General features: G+C 47.5%; 2 long non-coding RNA genes across 3 annotated transcripts; one reads left to right on the top strand and one right to left on the bottom strand.

The window, feature by feature from the left end:
* Positions 1 to 2,095: 2,095 nt before the first annotated feature.
* 2310034O05Rik (RIKEN cDNA 2310034O05 gene) lies at positions 2,096 to 9,453 on the bottom strand. Its single transcript, NR_040679.1, has 4 exons — positions 9,118 to 9,453; positions 4,280 to 4,339; positions 3,424 to 3,531; positions 2,096 to 2,698 (listed from the first exon to the last, which is right to left on the bottom strand). It is a non-coding gene; the product is annotated as an RIKEN cDNA 2310034O05 gene (long non-coding RNA).
* Positions 2,398 to 7,559, top strand: Gm36304. Of its 2 annotated transcripts, none has more exons than XR_001784901.1 (2): positions 2,398 to 2,481; positions 6,977 to 7,559. It is a non-coding gene; the product is annotated as a predicted gene, 36304 (long non-coding RNA). The 2 variants fall into 2 exon arrangements; XR_389412.2 differs by lacking the exon at positions 2,398 to 2,481 and adding an exon at positions 5,419 to 5,501.
* Positions 9,454 to 16,113: the final 6,660 nt, after the last annotated feature.

Here is a 16,113-nt window from a genome sequence, read left to right as displayed (position 1 = left end):
TGTCTGGGGCTGGTGAGGTGGCTCAGTGGCAAGAGGTCAAAATACGTGCTGAGTTTGATCCTTTGGGACCCACATAGTGAAAGGAGAGAATTGAGCACTCAAGTTATCCTCTACATGTAGAAGATATGTGAACCACATGCAACACACACATGCACACACACACACAATCACTTGTGCTCCTAAACGATCACTTGTGCACACACACAATCACTTGTACAAACACACACGACCACTTATGCACACGTGCGTGCACACACACACACACACACACACACAGGATCACTTGTGTGCAAACACAATAAATCTAATCTTAAAATAGTTTAATGAGGGTGGGCTAGAGAGATGGCTCAGCAGTTAAGAGCATTGACTGCTCTTCCGAAGGTCCTGAGTTCAAATCCCAGCAACCACATGGTAGCTCACAACCATCTGTAATGAGATCAGATGCCCTCATCTGGTGTGTCTGAAGACAGCTACAGTGTACTTACATATAATAAATAAATCATTTAAAAATATAGAAAAAATAGTTTAATCGATGTAATTACTGCTCAGCCCACTCTATAAGTCAAATGCTTATTTAGATGTCTTATTTTCTCCTTCCTACTACCATTTTAAAGGCGTATAATTTAGACATGCCAGACATCATATTAAACACAAATTAAGCTTTCATCTTAATGTTTATACACCTGATTTGTATTCTAATTGATCTCAGCCACTGATGCATGCTACTTTAGGTACTTCTACTAAATAAGTGTATTAATTTTCCACACCAGGCCATCAACACTTAATAACCAATAACTCACCTGGAGTCATCAGTGCTTACGGATGTGTCGTGTGCATGTGGCCGTCATTGATTTTGCAGCAAAAGATAAAGTGATCACTATGTAGCTTCTGAATTAGAACAGACTGGGTGTGAAGGGCGTATGGACGTCCACTGTGTGAGAGGTGAGAGGGAGAGGAAGTGTCTGTTAGGTTGGCACCTAGTAGGTTCAAGATAACATCAGGAGGGATACAGGATTTAAATTTTAAATGTTAGGAAAGGACATGATACACCAACTGGGAATTATGATGAAGTTTTTCATCCAGCGGGTGTTTAACATTGTTATTTGGCCTTTAGAAATGTGCGAACCATGAGCAATTTACAATAAATGATTACCGTTCGTTGGTGTCCTTGTCCCGATAATTGCATGTTATTTAGGGACTGTTCTCTCCAGCTCTGGATGCTTGGTGATCACTCACATTTAGCAAACTCTCGATTACTGATGGCTTCGAGGCCAGGCATTGCCCATCCTATCTGCCCTTTGGCACAGCCAGGGGGAAAGCCAGCACATCTCTGTAGAATGGGGATCCTTCCCCCACCCCATGGTTCTGTCCCTCATTTCCCATCTACTAATACCAGCACTTACTAATTAGCACTTACTAATTGGCTGATGAATGGGAACCTGATCCTACTTATCACCAAGAAGATGACAGACATCTGTTTCATTTCAGGGGGAAGAAGCTCAAGTAGAGTCCTGTCCTCCCCTTACCCTGATGTCATGGTGACCACACAGAGCCAGCCTGGGATGGTGGAGCTAACTCATTAAGCCTGGCTCTGTCTAAGATCCACTCAGCCCTAATATACACCAGCAGGATTAGGTATGAGGCTATATCTGACTTCTTCTTAAGGTAGTGCCCACCCCTTTCTGGAACCCGAATGATCAAAACTGAGAGAAAAATAGTTGTGTCTACTTGGGAGGGGACAGACAGAGGCTGAAGGAGTGGAGTACACTTGGTGAAATATCTGTATTTCATCCATGCCTCAAAAGGGATGAAGCACTGCTTCACCCACCAGGAAAAGCTACGGGGTCAGCAGAGCATCCCTCACAGGGTGCTCGGCCACAGTGCCAGATGCCGCATTGATGGTGAGTGGCGTGGCTCAGACACAAGCTGGACAATGGGGTGTAGAGCAACGGGCCACAGACCAGAAGCCTCCAGGCCTCTTCTGTCGTTCACTAGTTGTAAACGGGTACTGTGGAAGCTTCTCTCTGAAGAAGACGAACAACTGCGCATGTTGCGCCTTTCTCCCCAGTAACAAAATATCCAAGTAAACAGCTTAAAGCAGCAGTTTTTATTTTGACTCAAATTTTTTCCAAAAGCTGAACAACCGCAAGTGACAGAGGCAGAAATGAGGCAGGAAGAGGCTCTGATAGGACTCAGGCATCAAAGGTTTGTCCTCGGGGAACTATACATCCTCCAGCCAGGCCCCACCTCCTCATTTCCATAACCCAATCTGGCCCCACCTCCTCACTTCCATAATCCAACCAGGCCCCACCTCTTCATTTCCATAATCTAACCAGGTCCACCTCCTCATTTCCATAACCCGACCAGGCCCCACCTCCTCATTTATATAATCCACCAATTTCTGGATCCACTCAGGAGCTTGAACCCTGTAGTCCGTTCATTTCCTCCAAACCCACTGACAGATCACCAAGCCTTTGCCACGTGAGTCTTTGGGGAACACTTCACCCTCAAACCGTAACACTGTGTATCACCCCGTAGTCTTTTTCTTTGAAACTCTGGCTCCTCCCCGCGCCTCTCATTGTTCTCAGAGGACAAACCTTTCCCGGGTTCAGTCGTGAGCTAGGATGCATGTTCCTTTCTTTATTTCAGTCCTGTCCCCAGATACAGGGACACTGAAGTATAGTTGTTCCCTCATTGTCTGAAAAATGAGGAAGGAAACACACGTCTCACTCTAACCTCTGTGATCCTTTTTTAAGCTTCCACAGTTTAAGGAGTCAGTCAAACCCCTTTTCTTCCCTTTCCCCTGCGTCACGGAAGCGCTATAAATGAACTGGAACTTTTTTTGTCCATGTTCTCTCCGCCATTTCCCTGCAGATCTATGCCCGTAGCCCTACCCCACCCCACCCCCACCCCTGGGAATATTCCTGACTTCTAAATCTGCCTCATCAGAAGCATGAGGAAGGAATCCCTGGTTCCAGGCACCTGTGGGCACAGCGAGCCTGGCAGCAAAGCAGTGGGTGGCTCTGCCTAAGCCTTTAGCCTTCATTCTCCCTTCTTCTGCCCGCCCTCCACGGTGTCTCTGAGCCCATGAGTGGAGGGGGAGCCAGTCACATTTTGATGGTGACTGTCTCACAGTTTCAAAGTTTTAGGAAGGCCTTGACCTGAGAAAGGGCACCCTCACTTCTAGCTCCGGTCCTGGTTTTGAGGAAAACATGCCTTAGGCCATTTGTCCATATCACTCACAACTTCCAGTCTACCTTGCTGTTTCTACCCTTCGGTTTTTTCTCCTATACGAGGCAACACGAAAATGTGATTATTGACAGAAATGCTGCAGAACTTGATTCTCTGCCAACAGGCCTGGGCTATCCATGGATAAATCGGCAGGGCCCCAGTCGAATGGGGGTAGGGTTACATTTTTATTACCAAATGTTAGATTCACAGTCCTGGTCTGGGCAGCGGTGTAGATGGTCTTACAGCTGAGGTAAAGGAACAGCAAAGCCGGGCATCGGCTCCTTCTTGGCCCCGCAACTGCTGCACACAAAAGCGAGAACAGTTCCGTCAGATTTGATGGTGGGCGCTCACTTCACTTCCTCTTCAGAAGTAAAGGGCACTTAGCCATGTAGCATGGGAAAGTGCTTCTTCCAAAGGTGCCAAGCAGAGAGTGCATCTATCTGCGCAGTTCCCCACCACAGAGCCACTTGTAACATAGAGGACCACAATCCTTCAAGTCAGGGTCTTAGACTGAGTACACATTCCCATTACAACCAACCATGCAGGGGCAGAGGAGAACCAGACAACAGGGCTGGTTTGGTCTCTGTGGCTTCAAGATACAGTTTAAAAACTAAGGGCTTTGACTTTTGCTCTATATGTAAATTCAGAGAACTAAGTCAGCCTTAAATACTGCAAACAAAAAACTACTCCCTTTCTTTCTAGATTGATTTTATCCTTGTGCTTTGCTTGGATGAATGCATGTATGTGTACCATGTGCATGCCTGGTGCTTTCGGAGGTCAGAAGAGGGCATTGGATCCCCTGGAACTGGAGTTACAGATGGCTGTGAGCCACCACCCTGGTGTCAGGAACTGAACCTGGGTCCTCTGCAAGAGCAACAAGTGCTTTTAACCACTGTACCATCTCTGCAGCCCTGTAACAGGCCACTTTGATGGGGTTTAGTACTACAGTACAGTCCCTGATTCTGGCCCTCATCTACACAACCCACAGAGGTGGACACTCTTAAATTACTGGCTTCAAATAGCTCACAGAAACACACACAAAACAAACCTCTTTCTTCATTTATGAGCAAAAGTAGAAACGTCCTTAGGCTTCTTTTCAGGTCACAAACTATGGGAAAAAAATAAGAACTGTCATCAAAGCAACATCCAAGATAATCAACCTATAGAAAGAAAATATTTATTATTTATTAGGGCTCACGATTTTCTTCGTCACGACCCCTGATTGGTTAGTCCTGAGGTTCTGGGCCCATAGTGACACATCATGGCAAGAATAAATGAAACTAAAAAAAGTATCTCATAGTCGGGATTAAAAAGGGTACAAAAGGGCCGGGGCCCCACTGTCCCCTCAGGAGCATGTCCTCACTGAGCGGGAAGACCTCCCATGGCCTGTCCCCTAATGATTTCATCCTTCTCCCGTCAGTACCACAGAGGGTGCCACATGCATGTGAAGTACGGCCGTGTTTGGTTAAGAACGGAGTACTACTAAATATAGTTAAAGCACTGTTAATGTAGAAGCAACCCCGTTACTGTTCATCTTACCTTTAAGTAAACTACAGTCTCGGTCGCCAGAGCCATCTAATCTGACTCCCTGATTGGCAGCCGTTCTTCCCTTGTACCTTGACCAGAAAGACTTTTAGCCAAGCAGCCTCTTCCAGGCAAGTGGGGGCCGGATTGCTCGGAGCGCTCCACGGATTCCCCGAGGAAGCTTCCTTGCAATCCCTAACCCAGCTGCCTAACTCCTGCTCCGGAAGGCACTGTTGAAGGTGTGATCTTTCAGACAGCTTGTTCTGGACTTTCTCCATCACGAGCCGCAGTGAACTCTGATGCTCACTTCACCCAGGCTGGAGAGGCAGCTCTTCCTGTGATCGGCGCAGACCGTCTTTTACATACAGGGAGAACTGTGATGCGCGCTGTGCAGATCATCACGCCCCTCTTTTGCGTGGAGGTGCATGCTATGCCATGATGGGGACAATTCTTGCCCCTGCCCCTCCCCCCTCCATCCCACATTATAAAAGCAGTCAATTCCTGTCACTTCTTGAGTCAACCCAGAGACACTCTCCTGTTCTGTCCCCTAGAGCTGCAGTAGCAAGCCTGATAAACTGCTATTCTCAAGTGGCTTTTCCCAACTATGGTTTATCTTTGTTTTTAGCAGAGTGAGCTGAGGCAGTAATACATAGAGACCGTGGAGGCCCCAGTGACAGTGACATCACTGCACAGCGAGAGAGCAGCTGGAGAGGTCCAGAGAATGGTCGGGACTTGGAGTGGAGATGGTGCGAATGACTAGGGTTATGAAGAGCTGAAGACAAGAAACTACGGGCTCAGACACTAGAAGAATTTCAGGGGGCTATGTGCTGCAAGGGTTGTGGGAACCAAGGGCCCCAACATCTAGGGATGTTCAGGAGCTATAACACTAGCAGGCATTGCCTGCTGCTGGAACCTGAGGGCTACTATAGCTGCTAAGTGCTGGAGCTATTGATGATTATAATCTAGAGAGCAGTACGCTTCCATCTCGAGTATCTAGAACCAAAGATCAAAAGCTTTAAAACCCCAAAATAGAAGGCCCTATGTCTCGGATTGGAGCTGTGAGCCTCGAAGTGTGCCTGCCAGTTCAGGGGCTTGGCATTGTTCAAGGGTCTGGTGTTAGCGTTCTGTCTAAGCTCCACTCCACAGTTACCTGGCAACATATAGGTATGCCTGAGTCACTGTAAAAGGGGCTGCTTGTCCCTCCTTGCTCCCCTGCTCTTGCTCTTCCCTTCCCCCTCTCTCCCTATGAGCTTCTGATAGCCATGACCTTACTCGACACCCAGCCGCCTTCAGGACATCCATCTACCCTATTGTGCTAATGAACGTGCTTGGCTTTTTAACCACACCCACCCGGATAAAGCCTTATACACATTCCTATTCTGACCAACCAGCAAACCTTTTCAAGTCTTTCTGCTCTGCTCTTTTGAGTCCCGGGTTGTCACTGAGAAGCCTTTACATCATAGCCCGAGAGCTGTGTCGTCTTCATATTTCCTCTGCCAGACAAAGCAGTCCGATGTCCTTTAGCTCTGCTTCTCACAAAGTCTCAGGAATAGACAAAACCTAATGGACAGAAGCTAAACCCCTTGCCGTAGTCTGACAGCAACAACAGCAACAAAAACCACGTAGCTCTAGTGCTTGTCAGGCTAGCCTGTTCTAGCCATGTTCTAGCCATGTCACTGTGGGCCTCCTGGAGTTTTCTGAACTCCAACCACAGCCACCTGTTGGCTCCACCTAAGAAATTCTGTTGTTTCCAGACTACTTCTCCAAATGTTTTCAAAGTTTTCCTATAAATCGATTCTACAGGCTTTCCCATGCTATTGCTATAGAAGACAGCCACACGCCCAGCTTCTCAATACAAATTTTCTAAGCATTCCTCGGTCCAGCCAAACTGACAAAGAAAGTTAAGCATCATAGTAAATACATTTAGGAAATACTATTTTGATTTTTCACCCAAGCAAAAGATAGGGTCATAAACTACTCCCTTCCCCGAGAGCTTTTATGCTTCCAAAAAAAAAAAAAAAAAAAACCAAAAACCTGGAAGACTCTTGGAGTAGGAGTGCCTATGCAGAAGAGCATCTTATGTAATATACTCTAGTGGAGATATAGTTATGAAGTTGATTGATGATTAAGACATACCATTTTGATGCCTAGATCACTATAAATAACAGCACTTTGCTTTTGTGCGACATTGCTTTAACTTTTTCTGCATTTCCTTTTAAAGGATAAAACGAGCATTGATGGATCCAGGAAGTCACAATATTATGTAGTGACTTGCTCCAGAATAAGGTCTGTGGCCTTCATGCGCTAGGATGATTTGCCTGCCAGAGTCTCTTACTCTCTGTCGAAGCTTGACTGAGTTCACAGAGCCCAGCGACGTGATTAAAACCTCCCTGACACTCCCTGACAGACTTGTCTTGGCTCATCCGATGATAACACAAATGCCTTCTGCTGTAACATCCAGCCTGCTGTTTTCTGTGTCCCCAACCTCACACTCTTCTCCAGCTCTCCATGGAACAATGTTCTTGGCACTTGGCAGCTCTTTGTAACAACTTCCAGGCCACTTATCATAGCATGGCTTTCTCATCCGAGAAGAGATGCAGCGAAAGCATTCCTGACTTGAAAAATCACCAGGAGAACCTCTGTGAAGAGTGTATCAGATCGCGGAATTCTTCTCCACATTAGCTGTAGAAGGGGAAATGAAAAGGGAAAGAGAAAGGAGAAAGGACGAGGGGGAAAGGAGGGAGGGAGAAAGCTTCATCTGGAGGACATTCCTCCCCTAACTACATATAAACTTTACATTTGACTTAGCTTTCTAAATCTATATACAACTACATCTATAAACCGATATGCCTTCAATTTACAACTCATATTAAAGAGTCATGGAGGTCATGAGTTTTTACTGGTGTTCCACACAACAGGGCCTCAGAGTTGGGAAGTTCTTGTTACATAATTACTGGATGAATAGAAGATGGATAGTTGGAAGGAAGGAAGAAAGAAAGAAAGAAAGAAAGAAAGAAAGCAAGAAAGAAAGAAAGGAAGGAAGGAAGGAAGGAAGGAAGAAAGAAAGAAAGAAAGAAAGAAAGAAAGAAAGAAAGAAAGAAAGAAAGAAAGAAAGAAAGAGAAATGGATGGATGGATGAAGGAATGGATGGATAGATGAAGGAATGGATAGATGGACAGATTAATGGATAGATAGATGGATAGAAGGATGGATGGATAGATAAGAGGTTGGATGGATTAATGGATGAAGGGATGGATGGGTGATGGATGGATGGGGATGGATGGATGACAAGTAGATGCAGTGTTCAGCAGTGCAGAAGGAAACTCTTCAGTATTGCTTTGTCTCATCTCTTGTTTACATTACGAAATGAGAAATCTAGTAGGCCTGGTGGTACAAGCCTGTACCCAGTTACTTAGGAAGCTGAAGTTGAAGGATTAAAAGTTCAAAGCCTTCCTGGGTTACACAGAGAGTTCAAGTCTGCTCTAGCCTGGGCAACTTGTGTGCCGCTCTATCTCAAAATAAGTAGAAATAAAGGACTCAGGGCTGGAGAGATGACGCAGAGGTTACAATCCTGGATGCTCTTCCAGAGGACTCAGATTGGTTCCCAGCAGCCACATGGCAGCTTAAAACCATCTGCAGTTCTAGTTCTAAGAGATCTAATTCTTCTTCTGGCAAACCCCAGATTCTGAGGCTCACTCATACACTTAAAAGAAAAATTAATATATCCTTAAAATATACAATTAAAAACTAAATAAAGTGCTGCAGATGTAGCTTGGGAGAATTTGCTTAGCATATGCAAGGCCCAGGCTTTTAATTTCCAACAAAACAGAAAACAGACGTGAAGCCCAGGAAGCGGGACCCCAGGCTTGTTTCATGCACAGGAGTATTCCAAGTTCCCAAGTGGGAACGAAGAGGACCTTGAATTTTTTGGTTGAGCTTTTGTTATTGTGAATATAGGTAGGCGCCATACACCCAGAAAACTATTGACCCAGAAATCCAAACTTACAAAAGTAAACATGCAAGAAGAGTATTTGTTTTATGGAAGCACCCATTGTAGGTTTCTATTCATAGAAAGCACGTCACTGCTTTTAAAGGTCAGTGTCCTGGGAATGCAAGAGACCCTTGTCTACCAAGATCACACCTGCAGATGGCCAGGGCTAGAGCCCCACAGGTCACCCATAAGCCACGAGAATAAGACTATGTCCCAAGTAAAGCAGGTTAGAACAGAGTCACTGGGTGGTGTATCTTCAATTCCTTCAAACCCTACTTTTAATGATGGTTCCCAAGCCCTCCAGCCTCCTCTCTAGCCCACCACCCAGCAGAGGCAGTGGGAAAGAAAGGACGTGGGGGAAGTGGACCTGCCTGGAAATGGTTCTTTGGAGCAAATTCCATCCCCGTTGTCAGAGAATCAGCAGTTCAGTTCACAGGTCAGCAGTGGCAGCTCGATCTACTTGTAAACACTTCACAGATACACCCGCAGCAGTCCAGTTCAGTAGTATTGGGATAGCAGCAGTGGTGGCATGACCTAGCAGGAACAGCCAGGCCTCAGTTGAAACAGCAGGAGTCAGCAGAAGGAATTCAGCTCACCAGCAACCCCAGGAAAAGTTCTCCGTGGTGCCTCTCTTAACATACTGAAGTTCAGCAAAGATGAGAGACCAGCAAGTGTTGCATAGCTAGCTCTACCAGTGAGTCAAGCTCCTCTCACAGTCCGCTGAGTCCTATTTATCCCTCCAAACATCACGTGTCCTCCGCGTGTCTTGCCTCACCACGTGAGTCTGACTTAGTAAAACTCCATGTGAGTCTGTCTCTGCTGACATCATTCTGCCAATTGGCCCAAGTCACCTTCACATATTTGCCTGAGAAAAACACCACCCAACACAACTGATTTTCCAAAGAACCCTTAAGTTTCCACCTCAAGGTGGATTCTTTCCCTCTGAGTTCTCAGCTGAACTCAGCATCTTGGAGTACATCTGGAATATGAGGCCTTTAAAGGGTGTTTAAGATAAAATGAGATTATAGAAGTAAGCTCTAACCAACATGGCTGGAGAAACACAAGACAGCCATCTTTAAGTGAAAGAGGAGGAGGGCTCAGAAGAAACCAGATCTATAGATGCTCGTGTCTCCAGCCTCCAGAAGCAAGATATGATAAATTCCTGTGGCTGCCGCCTGGTCTGTGCTATACATGATCATCTGCATATACATGGAAAAAACCTTTTGTAGGCTTTCTTCTACTGTTCTGCAGACTACAATTATAGTGCAGAAGTTTCTGAATCCCAGGCAAACAGAAGACAGAGAAAAGGTGCTTCCCCCACCTTCTTCCTCACCCCAGGCAGCTCAGCTGGGCTTTCCCCTCATCCTGAGGTTCTCCCTAGCAGATGCACACACTCCGGCCTCCCGGCAGAAAACAGTTATAACAATCCAGGTTTCTTTTTTTTTTTTTTTTTTTTTTTGTCACAAGAGTAGGAGTATGGAGGTAGGAAAATGGCTGTTACTTTGATCCTTAAGGAAAAAAGATCCGTTCTCAATCTCCTGCCTCACTCTCTAAATACAACCACACCATTTGGACATTAGAATTGCTTTTGCAAACGCTGCAGAAAAACAAGCAACTTGGAAAGTCCTGAGCCTTCACTTAAGAAACTAGCCTAGCTGAAGCCCTGCGCTCGGTTGCTGGCCCTTCACAAAACCAGTCTCTTGCCTGTAATTGCTGCTCCCAGTAAGTGGAGGCAGGAGGGTCATAAGTTCAAGGTCATACTTGGCTTCAAAAAATAAGAGGAAACCCTGGCCTTGGACCTGTGAGTGGTGGGAGACAGGAGCCAGCCAGAGGTATAGACAGAGTGCATTCTTTCACTGAGAATAGCCCGAGCGGCAGCATCAAAACAATTTAATACATTACTTCCCTTTAATAGAAGTGCAAATCAAATGTCTCGCTCAATCAAACCATGTTAGGAGAGAAACCCTTGGTCAGCTCCGGGTTCTGCTCAGGCAGGCCTGCATGGAACAGTCCTGGCTGAGGACTGCTTGTATCATTAAAAAATTATCGTAACTGCTTGCTGCCAGAAGTCATTTGCCCTGCACTGTCCACGCTTTAGCGGCAGAACTAATGCTTCCTGTGGCTGCGGATGTCTGGGAAATAGCATCCCGAAGATAAAGGTCTGCAGACAGCTGGAGAGAGGGAGCTGGCCTGGAGGAAACAGTAAGACCTGGGGGCTGGGGCAGGAATGTACAGGCTGTGGGTCACCCTGCAGGAACCAGGCCAGACCAGTGCTCCCTGAAGTGGGTAGAGTGGGTAGAATGTGGACCACGGAGGTGGTGTGATGAGGAGGGCCCATGTTTCTGATTCTGTTCTCCCAATGCCCTCCCACCCTAGGTTTAAGATTCAGGATAGCAAAAGTGTACACATGTGTGCTTGTGGGGTAGGTTGTGAGCGAGTGCTCCACTGTGGGAAGGTTGTGAGTGAGTGCTCCACAATGGGGTAGGTTGAGAGAGAGTGCTCCACTATGGGAAGGTTGTGAGAGAGTGCTCCACAATGGGAAGGTTGTGAGAGAGTGCTCCACTATGGGAAGGTTGTGAGAGAGTGCTCCACTGTGGAATAGGTTATGAGTGAGTGCTCCACTGTGGGAAGGTTGTGAGAGACTGTTCCACCATGGGGTAGGTTGTGAGTGAGTGCTCCACTGTGGGAAGGTTGTGTGAGAGTGCTCCACTGTGGGAAGGTTGTGAGTGAGTGCTCCACAATGGGGTAGGTTGAGAGAGAGTGCTCCACTATGGGAAGGTTGTGAGAGAGTGCTCCACAAAGGGAAGGTTGTGAGAGAGTGCTCCACTATGGGAAGGTTGTAAGTGAATGCTCCACTGTGGAATAGGTTATGAGTGAGTGCTCCACTGTGGGAAGATTGTGAGAGAGTGCTCCACTGTGGGGTAGGTTGTGAGTGAGTGCTCCACTGTGGGGTAGGTTGTGTGAGAGTGCTCCACTGTGGGAAGTTTGTGAGTGAGTGCTCCACTGTGGGGTAGATTGTGAGAGACTGTTCCACCATGGGGTAGGTTGTGAGTGAGTGCTCCACTATGGGAAGGTTGTGTGAGAGTGCTCCACTGTGGGAAGGTTGTGAGTGAGTGCTCCACTGTGGGGTAGATTGTGAGAGAGTGCTCCACTATGGGAAGGTTGTGAGTGAGTGCTCCACTGTGGGGTAGGTTGTGAGTGAGTGCTCCACTGTGGGAAGGTTGTGAGTGAGTGCTCCACTGTGGGGTAGATTGTGAGAGAGTGCTCCACCATGGGGTAGGTTGTGAGTGAGTGCTCCACTGTGGGAATGTTGTGTGAGAGTGCTCCACTGTGGGAAGGTTGTGAGAGAGTGCTCCACTGTGGGGTAGATTGTGAGAGAGTGTTCCACCATGGGGTAGGTTGTGAGTGAGTGCTCCACTGTGGGAAGGTTGTGTGAGAGTGCTCCACTGTGGGAAGGTTGTGAGAGAGTGCTCCACTGTGGGGTAGATTGTGAGAGAGTGTTCCACCATGGGGTAGGTTGTGAGTGCTCCACTGTGGGAAGGTTGTGTGAGAGTGCTCCACTGTGGGAAGCTTGTGAGAGAGTGCTCCACTGTGGGGTAGATTGTGAGAGAGTGTTCCACCATGGGGTAGGTTGTGAGTGCTCCACTGTGGGAAGGTTGTGTGAGAGTGCTCCACTGTGGGAAGCTTGTGAGAGAGTGCTCCACTGTGGGGTAGGTTGTGAGTGCTCCACTGTGGGAAGCTTGTGAGAGAGTGCTCCACTGTGGGGTAGATTGTGAGAGAGTGTTCCACCATGGGGTAGGTTGTGAGTGAGTGCTCCACTCCTCAGTCCCTTTGCAATTCTATCCCGCCTTTTAGTCTCCCCTCCTCATTCTTCCCTCTCCTTTGTCTTCTCTCCCCTCCTTCCTTCCCCTCTTCCCTTCTCATTTTCCCCTTTTCTCTTCAGGCCTCTCTTGTTCCTTCCCATCCCTCCTCCCTTCAGTCCTCCCCAGTTGTCTGACATCAGTTCCTGAGAACCTTGTCCTGGCAGAAGTTGCTGCTGAGAGGGTAAGAAGCAGTCTCATGGACCTGGGCCAGTGTCTGAGAAGCTGGAGAGAAGAATGTGGGGGGAGAACCACTTCCCCCCACCTCATGTCTTCGAGTCTCTCCCTTAGCATCTTGGTTCCCCCATCAAAGACTGCTCTGTGATCAGCTCTGCTGGCTGCCCAGAGGGACCGTGGGCAGAGGCAGGAGAGGTGCAGGTGCTTACTTAACCTCTCCCTGTCAACAGCCTGCTGCTCCTTGGGGCGCGCGCGCACGCGCGCGCACACACACACACACACACACACACACACACACACACACACACACACACGGGATGGTGCCCCTCTCTACCATCTTCTGTTCTCTCTCCTCTACCCATCGTTTGTGAGCAGCCTCTTGAGACAGTCACGGAGTGGTGCCTCTTGGACGTCTTTCAAGAGAACTTGGTGCAACTGTGCAAGGCTGACCCCTCCGGCTCAGTCCACTGTTTATGCAGCTCCTGCCTTGCCACACTCTTGGCCTGGCTATTTGTGCCTGAGCAGTCTCCCACATAGCCCAGATCCACTCTGGGATGGCCAGACTCTTGTAGATCTGAGAGGTGCTCAGAGCGCATGCTCCCTGGCTCCTCTCTGTCACATCTGTGATATCTGCACTAAAGGCTTTTCTCTTCCCAGCTTTATCCTCCTCAATCCTTGCCCACAATAAATCCAACATCTGCTTCATGGTAATTCCAACTCGCTCACGGCTTTTTAAAGTACATGTAAACTCTGCATCTTGATCATACGTGCCCCTGACTTTCCTCTTCCACTCGCCAGGCACCCCGGCGTTTCATCTGACCCCTTCATGCACTTTCTGTTTATTCTTTGCAACCCACTGGGTCCAATTAGGGCTGCCTGTTGGGACATTGACTAACCGTGTTGGCTTGATGGCGGGGCTCACCAGCCTTCTATCAGGTCTCTGACTGACACAACTTGCTATGGATTTAATGTCATTCCACATGGGTTGCAGTGTTGGCTTGGACTCTTCTGCTGTGCCCAGGACTGTAGACCAGAGGTTCTAATGATGCCACCCAATAGTACAGTTCCTCGTTCCTCGTGTCGTGGTGATCCCCAACCATAAATTTATTTTCATTGCTACCTCATAACTATAATTTTACTACTGTTAAGAATCATAATTTAACTATCTGATATGCAGGATATCTGACATATATCTGACCCCTGTGAAAGGGCCACTCAACAATCCCACCCCGTCCGTCCCAGGGCTTGCTACCCACAGGATGAGAGCCACTGCTGTAGAAAAAGAGACCAATATCCTCCAGTCTTCACCACCCACACCTGCGCCCCTCTCTGCTCACCCAGACCTGCCCGTCGGAATCTAAGGAACCAGGCCAAGTTGGTGGGAGAGGAAGCCGCTGCACTGTGGGCCGTCACTGTCTGAGGAAGCCCAGGTCTGTGGCTCTTCTCCACAGGACCTTAGAAAAGCCATCTGATCCTAATTAATTGGAAGAATCTGTCCAAAGTCATCAAAGCATGGAGGCAAAATCATGCCAGGAAGGTCCAAAGTTGCTCATTAATCCTGGGACCCAGACTGGTTGTGAGCTGAACGTGGAACCCAGCTGCTTGGCTTCTCCAAGCCTGATTCATGTGAGGGAGAAAAGAGGAAGTGGGCATGATTTTGATGGCTTAAATTTAGGGTACTGGATGGCTAGCTAATGCACTTGAAGAAATAGCTGGGGTAGTAGTAGTAGTAGTAGTAGTGTGTGTGTGTGTGTGTGTGTGTGTGTGTGTGTGTGTGTGTGTGTATTTCTGTATGTATGGGTGTCTGTGCATACGTGTCTATGTGTGTGTGTGTCTCTGTGTGTGTGTCTATCTGTCTGTGCATGTGTGTCTATGTATGCCTGTCTGTGTGTCTATATGTGTACATGTGTGTGTGTGTATGTCTATGTATGGGTGTCTGTCTGTCTGTGCGTGTGTGTCTATGTCTGTCTGTCTGTGTGTTTCTGTCTATCTGTCTGTGTGTGTGTCTATTTGTACATGCATGCATATGTGTGTGTGTGTGTGTGTATGACTCCATATACTTTCTCATTCTGTTATGATGGGATGGGTGTCACATTGTTGGGTTTGGGGTGGAAGCTGAGAAAACTCACCAGACACTTAAAAATGAAAGCTTTACTTTCTGAGCGCTCAGGGAGGCGGCCAGTTCGAGACCCAAACTACATCTTCAAAGGGAGGTAGTACAGCATTTCTATAGGATGGAAACACAAAGCGCGGGGCCTGGGATAGGCTGTTGCACTGGCCACTATATTTTGACATGAGGGGTTAAGCAAGGAAGTTAACACTGGTGGCTGGGCCTTATCCTGTCGCCTTGTTTCAGGGTCCTCGGGTCAGCTTTTGGACTCTGGCCCAGAACTTTAGAATGATAAGGGAACAGAGGAGTGGGCAAACTGCACATAGCCAATAAGTCAAGCAATGTATTGACTACGTGGGAGACAGTTCCTATCTAAGCCACAACATCAGCATGCTTCCACCACATGGAGTTGTCCCACCAGGCCTACTGACCTGCATCTCGTTCGACCTATAAGGTGTTACACCAGTTTTATTCCTCTGAGAAGCAGATGCTAGGGCAGGCCTGGGCATAGCAAGGACTTTTTATGGAAGATGCCCATGAAGATGAAGGACAAGGGCCACCAGGGGGAATATCCGAGGCATGGTGCAATTCTGACCTGCAGCAGGCTCATGGGAAAGGATTAAAAGAGAGAGTCCAACTCATATTTGGTTCTGAAAGAAATCTCCACCCAGTCATTACAGACTTCTGAGCCTGAATCGCTCATTAGCTGAAAGCTTGTGTTGCATAAAAATAATGGCCGAGATTCAAGTGCCTCTCTCTGTTTAACTTCCTGCTCTTACATCTACAAACATGTTTGTCCACCTCCTGAGCAATCCATGCACCTCTCCTAAAGACTTAGCCAGGCTCACCTGCTTGACTTTCTGCATGACCTTGTATGACCTTGACTGTTTTCTGTCTCCTCCAGATCCCAGCTTTAGCAGGGTCCATGTGTTCCTGCTTCTCAGTTGACCCAGGAGGAGGAAGCGAGAGAGCACAGCAGGGTCAGGGGGATGACCAGGTGCTCTGTGCTTGTGACATACATCACAAATACTCAACAAATATGTATTGGATGGACTTGAGTTTTGTTCTTACTTGAACAAAATAAGTCCTCTAAGAACAGTCTGTAACACAGTCAGCTACATATTTCTACCTATCAACCTACTGGGATAACCATTAAGATGTAACTCTAGGTTGGCTGTGGGGACCCCAGTGGAAGAGCTAGGGCTGGACTGAAGGAGCTG

This window comes from Mus musculus, chromosome 5 (genome assembly GCF_000001635.26).
Source record: "Mus musculus strain C57BL/6J chromosome 5, GRCm38.p6 C57BL/6J".
In the NCBI taxonomy this organism is placed as follows: domain Eukaryota; kingdom Metazoa; phylum Chordata; class Mammalia; order Rodentia; family Muridae; genus Mus; species Mus musculus.
The sequence above is the reverse complement of the archived record's forward strand: the minus strand, read 5'-3'. Positions and strand labels throughout refer to the sequence as shown.